Here is an 8,539-nt window from a genome sequence, read left to right on the forward strand (position 1 = left end):
GCCTAAGGCCTAAAACAGGCAGTTTTAGGTTTATCTCCACTGAACAGAAGGAACTGTCTATTGCCCATTGTGTATTGTGTTGTTTGTAAACACAACACTAAAACAGACCTTATCATATGCAGGACTGATAGCAGCAGATAGCAACACTTTCTAAAGAGTTGTTGCACTACAAATGTGCAGTATCCTATATCTTTTTCAGCGTTTAAAGGTTCAGCACACCCATACAGGTGTTTTTGTGCTTGATTATGTCACATTCATGTTGTAGTGGAGTTTTCGTAATTACAAGTGAAGACTGGGAAAATCAGTCTTTCCCTAAAGCTCTAAATAACTTTGTGCCGGAAAAAATAAACCAACATGGACGGCTCATGTCAGCCAAAGTCTATCTTAATTCAGTGTGAAACTTGCCACATTTAATGGATATAGTGTTATGAACCGTTCATCCGATGGAAACTTGGCAGGTGTTTTGCTGAGCTTCCCAGGAAGTGCAGTGTGTCTATGGGACATATAGTATTTATTAATAGTGATTCATGTACACAGTGCGTAGTGTATTGAGAGGGGACCCCTATTAACTGTTACGCCACTGTAATGCTGGCATGCTGAGTACAGCCTGCTCTCAGTCGCCAGCTACAGCACATTCAAGAACAGATGAAGAAAGGGAAACCAGAGATTAAATTGTATGGAAAAGATGTAACTTTCAGAATGAACACTTTAGATCCCGGAAATAGACTGATCCCAATTATCTAGTTGTTGTGTACATGATGTGCATACTCTAGCACTGTTCTCTAGCAGCTATGTAATGGTGTATTGCTCAGGAACCAAGGAAGCGCAGTGTCGAGTGTGAAGTTGTTTGGATGAGCGGCTCCCTTGATACCGCAGGCAAAGCCATCAGCCCATTCTGGACAGGCACGTTTTGAACGAGTGCTGCAGTTGTTTTGTCAATGCAGCTTTTCTAACCCTAAAACAACCACCTCTGTGATAATACAACTGCCTTAAAGTGTAATTCCGGCGCAAAATCATCCCATGGTCTTTTTCGGCACTGACATACATCAAGCAATCGAGAGAGTTTTTTTCGTATGACAACTGTTAACGGAGGAAACCGGGAAAGTCACTAACAGCCGGACGTGGCTAAAACTGATAAGCTCAGGGCAGTGTGGTGAAGGCATTAAAGCAGCTTTTTTAACCCCTAATACTGCTCAAAGTAACAGCAAACCTTACACATAAAACAAAGCACCAATGGGCTCCCTCCTTTTGGATTGCATTTGCTAATCAACTTGAATGGACTTTACTATGAGAGGAGCTGGTACCGATGCCAGTTGGTAAGTCTTTCAAAACACTCTTTTAAAAAAATTCCGAGTTCACTAACTAAGTTGTTGGTGCTTTGTTTTATGTGTAAGGACTCTTATCGTGCTACTGCAGAGGTTTGGTGTTATTTTGAGCAGTATTAGTGGTTAAAAAAAGCTGTTTTAATGCCTTCACCGTACTGCCCCGAGCTAATCCATGTTAGCCACGTCTCGCTGTAAGTGACTTTACCGGATTTCTCTTTTAGTAATTCCTAATCGATGTATGTAAGTGCGGAAAAAAGACCATGGGGTCTTTCTTGAACAGGTCTTTGCATACATGTTTGGAAAATGTTTGTGTTAGATTAAAATAACTGTCATATGTGGGATCTTATAGATTATTTTTGGATGGTTGTTTTGGCGTTTCACACTTAAGGCAGTGTGTTCCTTTTTTTTATACTGTTGTTGTTTTATACAGCAGATCAGTAGATGCATTTTGAAGCATGCAACGATGAGTCAATTAAATGATTAGACAATGAATTAATTAATTAGTCAACTGACAGAAAAATGAATCGGTAACTGTTTTGATAATCGTTTATTAACCATTTTTTATTAAGCAAACACAACAAACATTTGAATAGTTCCAGCTTCTCAAATGTGGCGATTGGTTGCCTTTCATTGTCTTATATGATAGCAAATTGAATATTTGGGGATTTTGGACGATTCTTTGCACAAAAAAGCTTGATGTTGTATAGAAAATAATGAATCGATTCATCAAAAAAAAAAAAAATCAGCATCTGCATCATTCAGTGTAATAACATGAAAATAACATTTTGATTTAATAACACTGTTTTCAAAAGGCTTTGCTTTGACTAAAACACCTCGTACTCAGAGGAATAGTTCCAGAAAACCATTCTTTGATGGGGAACAATTCCTTTCAGTGTCAATTTACTGTCCTGAACGGTGAAACGCTGATTTCAGGCGACTGCTGTTATTGTCTTAACAAGCATGTCACTTCCTGTTAAAATCAAGATGTGAATGCAGGGGGGGGGCTCTGCATTTGTCTTCGTCACAACCTGTAAAAAGCAATGCAGACTGAAGCGCCTAATCTTTAAGCGTTTTTATTTTATCCTCTAGGATCAGAGGACACACTTGTACTTATATCCATCTCATACCTGCTCAGATTAATGTAAGAACGAGCGGTGGAACAGTGATCTCCACGACCTCGTTACACACTCTTATTTAATACAACTTTTATCCTACAGAGCTGATGGAAGGGCGCCAAACTGACATCACTAATCTTTAGTCATATTAAATCAATTCAGCCTCAGGTAGATTATGTCTCTCTCTCTCCTCCTCCTCCTGTTCCAGTGGAGGTCAGTTTCTCCTTTAGACAACGACTCTGTCCATTTCTGAGGCCGGTCACCAGCTCACCATTCAGGTTCTTTCACCCTAGCTTTAATTAGCTAATGTTTCAATCTTTAATAACCTACTCTACTCATTGTGTCGTTATGCCTGGTTCCCTTTTGGAAGTGCGGATTAGATTCAGCCACAGGCGGTGGTTGCCACATAAAGAGGGATTTCAAAGGCAAGTTGATGGACCTATACCACCCACTGCTATAGTTACAGGAGGACAGCACTCTTTGTCTGTGTACTCTGTGGCCTCCATGGGTATTTTAATTAACACGTCTCGGGCACATAACTGCACTCTATTCTTCTAAAAGATAACCTGCAGTGGAAAATACGGTTGACCCAATGGTCTAAAGCACACGCTGCTACGGCCTTGCCCAGCTTTTGCTGCTGGCTCCAGCAGCGTATTTCCCATACAGGAATGGGATTGGTATTAATCTTTTCATCTAGCTCTCTGCAAAAAAGCAGATATTTCCCAAAATGTCAAATTATTCCTTTCATGCTTTCCTACCTATTCCCTGTTCTGTTCCTACAACAGTGGCCAACGTTAATCAAACAGGTTTGGTACTATTTTTCTTGTATTCATTTTCGTGGGTTAATACACATTAGTGAGTATTTACAGCAGCAAGCTGATGTATGTAGGATTGACTCAAAGTAAACTACTGTGCCCATGATGTTCATTATAATGAAGGAACATTTTTAATTGTTTCTGGACAACAATGGAGGTCCGTTGCCCAGAGGAATGAGAAATAGGATGAATTTCAGGCTTTTACTCTGGTTATTGGGATCATCGATTGCTTGGCTCCTCGTATTGCTGTTTGCAGTGTTGTTGGGGGGCGTGCCGGTTCTAAGCATGTGACTGTTCCTGGTCCTCAGCGAGACAGCTGCCAAGTGTGAAGTCGAGTGAATGAACGGTCCTTGAGATATGTTAAGGACAGTCATACATACTGTACACACACAGATTCATTCCTTTACAGTTAGATGATCCTGCTACAGCGCCATCTATTGGCCAAATAAGGTTAAATTCGCCATGGTTATGAATCATATCTATACATGGTCACAAAATATGGAAAAAATGTTCAGGTGATATGACGTGTTTTGTAATGTACGCCCCATCTGCAGCATTTGAGGGAACTTTGATGGCCGGCTAGAGAAAAACTATCAAAAATCTGAAAAAAAATACTTTTTCCAGCTTGGTCCAGAGGTGTTTTGTACCAAATTTGGCGATGATTGCTTAAAATTTGTAGCAGGGGTAGAGAAAAATCGGATTTGGATACAAGTCAATCTGGTGGGGAAATGGGAGTGGCTTATATGGATATATTCGTCTGGACCAAAGAATCCAGGAAAAAAGATATTTTTATTCTGAGACTTTATAGTGTTTCATGCTGCATGCAATCCGCATGTGGTGCGGGTTGCAATAATGTGCAATTGCGGCCTGGGCAACTGTGCTTGGAAGGAATGAGCGCAGAGCTGAGCACCTCCAAGATTATGTAACAACGCCGAGGGAGTTGTACAGGCAGCGATGCAATTCTTTGGTTAGCTACAGGACCTGGAGTTTCTATTGGCTGAGAGCATACATCCATGGCTGAGAGGTCCGTTCTTGGAGCTGTTTTGTCTGCATTAGTTTAAACGACCAGATGTCCGCAGGGACTGTTCCCGCTGTCCTCACCGTGCTGACTACAAGAAGCATGAAACCGCCATTTTGGTTCAAAGTTAGGAGCCAAAATGTAACCTTTGCTGTTATAGCGCAGCCATCTGGCCAAAATGCACCAAATTGACACAAAGCACATCACTGTGCCCCCAGCAACACACCCACCAAGTGTGAACTATATTGGATGGTTCTCAAGATATGCAAATTACACACACACGGAAAGACAGACAGACAGACAGACAGGTAAGTAGACACACACACACACACACACACACACAGATGCCTTGTGTTGTAGTTATATTTATTGAGAAAAGAAAAATATAGAGCATTTCCAGCTGTATCCTTCAGGCTGAAGGATACAGCTGGTATGCCATAAAACAAATAGAAATGTCTTCAAAAATGAAAATAAAAGTACAGCATGTACATTTCCCTTCACAGTTTTAGAGGTTACTTTGCATACAAACTGCCAGTCTAGTAATTGTCTGTTTTGTTTTGCCTCACTGATCCTAAAAGAAGTGATTATGCAGTGCTCCCCTGTAGCTCCACCATTAATACTCTTCATCTTATGTCTCTAGTATGTGAATATTGGTGATGTCATAATGAATTATTGCATAAAATAAGTGTTAAGAGTCATGTTTCCATTTGGTATTCAAATTAAATATATTGTATTAAAGCATATAACCTATTATAACCTCTAACACTGTGCTTTTACAAACCTTGGTGATTAAATGAATATTTCTGAAACATGACAGCAGTGACAGCTCAGCACTATTACCCAGCTTGAGAGCGAAATAATAATCTCTCAAGTGTTACCACTTAACAAAGAAACTCCCAGGCTGTGTTCGAAGCAGAAATTGGAGAGTGAAAGTGTGCGAGAGGCAGCGGGAGCCCCCTGTTACAGCCCAAGGGCCTCCCCTGACTCACTGAGATACTGAAACTAATGATGCGACGGCAGCACTCTGAGCGAGCAGGGGAACCATGGTGCAAGGCCTTAATGTAAATGTAATGTAACACTTGTTTTAGTGTGGTGTGAAACATTGACTGGATTTTGTTATTTTTTAACCCTTTAATGTCCTCAATAAGAAAAAAGCAATGGGAACATATTTTTTTATTTCCTTGTTGCGATAATAGTAACAGACCCCCCACTTTTGAAAACTATCAGTCTCTACAAAATGGTTGTTCATTTATGGTATATGTAAAACAGAAATAAAAGATAGAAACCATACTGTTATAATCCCAGTAATGTTTTTTTATTATATCAACATATATCCATTTGTTACCATGGAAGTACTAGAATCCTTTCTATGCATCACAGTACTTAGTGAACAATCTTACTGATATAATTTCATACTGATATAATTGTTTCAGTAAATATATAATGTATTAACATTACATCTATAAATATATATATATGCTATTACCAAGAGTAAATATCCATACTTTTTAAAATTTCGTACAATTGTTTATTTATATTGTGTTAGAATCACTACTTTTACCATAAAAAGATAATTCAACTCAATTCAATTTTGGGGGGCGTTATTTGATGTTTTGTGTGTGACTTATTAAGTTACATAAATAATAATATGCTACAAAGCGCTCACGTCTGCAGTGATTTTGTTTTTGTTACCAACTCCCTGATGGGGCGAACTGAAAAGGCAAACTATTTAAAGACACAGCAACATCTTGTGGATTTATTCAGCATAACATGCTTAAATCGAATGGTAGAAGTGGCTCAGTTAGGTTGAGTTAAGTTGAACGCATTTTTCATTAAGATACAGTGACTCAAAATGTGATTTACCAAACGGTTAAGCAGAACGTTAAAAAGGCTAAAAAGAGAAATGATGTATCCTGCTCCTATATAAAAGGTTGAGGCATTGTCAGATTTAATCTAACTGTTAAAAATATTCATGTGATCTTGAAATGAATCTGTGCATAAGCTAAAGTATTTGACTTGCGTCTTCCCTGAACCAAGTTCATGAGAGGCTGAGTTTATCTACAGATGGAGGATTATTAATAATCTACAGATCTTAATGCTGGAGGGTACTTGAGATACCAAATTAGGTTCTCTTGAGTGGAAGAGATTAGACACTATCTTTCCCTGACTCAGTCCTATTTGGATGTCACTGCAACATTTCATAATGTAAACACTCACCATGTAGTAATAGCATCCTTGGATTCTTGGGGGAATTCAGGGCAGCAGCAACATTCTTGAGCTATAATTGAAGTCCCACAGATAAGTTGCTGTCCTGGTATTGGGATTTGAGATCTGCTTGCAGTGACCCAGTTAGCTCCATAAACACGTGAGCTTCTTCAGCTCATATAGGAACCGTGCAGATGCTACCGTACATGGACAGAAGCCATTACAGATATCCACACCGTCATCAAGATAAAATCTATCCACCCGCAGATCATTTGTGGCAATATTAGATACATTTTTTATCTTGGGAGTGAGTGTTAATTACTATTTACGGATCATATTTTGAGATAATGAGGAGTGACTGCTGCTCATAAGTGTTTAAGCATTTCCTTCTGCACAACCCAGGCTTTAAAACTGCTCTGGAGATTCAGCGGCTGACTGGTGGAAGCTTTGTTTTATCCATTTTCAACCTTTTCTTGCGCTGTTTTTCACAATCATTTGTCATCTTCGGTGTTCTCTCTCACCCACTGTGCATCCACCCTTTCAACTCCCGACTCCCCTTTTTCTCTTCAAGCCTCCATTTCTCTGTGTCCCGGACACCTCTTTCTCTCTTTGATGATGATATCATAATGCAGCCAGTAACAGTGAAATGATTAAAGCTTCTGCTGACCTCCACTCTGCAGAAAGTTTCCCGTAAAATGGTCGGCTACTGCTCGTCTCCTTTTATTTATCCTCGTATTGTATCAACCACATAGCTGGAAGTGAGGCTTGTCCTCCTGATGGCCGCTCCATTCCCAGTGGAGTATGTGGCCTACATTTGTTTGTAGTGCAGCGTTTGGCTCTGTGAATTTTTTTTCTGCAGCGTACCCTTTTTAAACAGTTTTCTCTTTCTGTCTGTCTTTCCATCCTCTCTGTCTGTTTTCTCAAACATGCTGTACATGTATCTAGCATTTTAGAGCTCATCATTGATTGCTTACTATTCAACTCACAAGCGCATGCCCTTTATAACCTTTATAACAGAGCATACAGTACATTTGCACAAGATGCATGCCTGAAACAAAAAAGCACATACACACACATATACACAAAGGTCACCTTCCCTGGCTTCATTAGAGACTGCTTTATTATGGCTGACAGATGTGCCCATAAATCATAGGTCCCCTGGTGGAAGCGAGAAGATATGAAACAAACTGATAAAGAGATAAATAGAAAGACATACACACATATATCCATATACTGTAGCTATTGACAATGTCTTCAATAGGTTTCTGCCATCATACTGCAGTAAAAAAGATTTCCTCCGTCATCTTCGCTGTCTCCTTGGGCAGATAAGGAGTTTTTGTTACAACACTGCCTTTTGTCAGAGAGATAATGGGAGGAAAGTCCTTTATCTTTTGAGAAAAATAAAGTGTTAAAGGGGAAAGACAGACAGATTGCCACTTCAGATTCGAATATACCCAGAGTGAGTCTGATTAAACCCAATCACGCGTCTTTGTGTGGAGATTGAGATGAAGATCCTCCCTGTGAAACTCATTACCTCTGACCTGGGTAATTTCATTGCAACACTGGCTGTGTTACTTTGCATTGTCTGAAACACTGCGAAGGAAATTGATCCTCCCTTTTTTGGTTGGACAGGCAGAGAAATGTGTCTGTAAACGCAACACTCAGTGGTGGACATTACAGTTATGATTTAGTCTTGTTCATGAGCCTCGTTGCACTTCTTTTTTTTAAGTCCTTACACTGGTTAACAGTCAGTTTTTTGTATTAATTTGAAAACTCTTTCCTTTAATAACAATTGATGATGAATATAATGTAATAATGTACAATAGAGTGAGTTTCAGCTCCTTGTTTAGCTGTCTGGCCATAATCTGTGCTGTTTCTGTTCACTCTCACTACTCTCATAGTGCCGTGTTCGGACACAACATTCCAACATGATCTAATGGGAAGACGTATAACATTTTGTGTGTCATTTAACTCCCTGCTCCCATTCCAAAAGACTGAGTTTTTAAAATGTGGATAATGTTGTGAATTCAAACTAGTTGGTTCTGTTAAGGAAAAGATCAT

The sequence above is a fragment of the Echiichthys vipera genome, assembly GCF_963691815.1.
Source record: "Echiichthys vipera genome assembly, chromosome: 2".
Classification (NCBI taxonomy): domain Eukaryota; kingdom Metazoa; phylum Chordata; class Actinopteri; order Perciformes; family Trachinidae; genus Echiichthys; species Echiichthys vipera.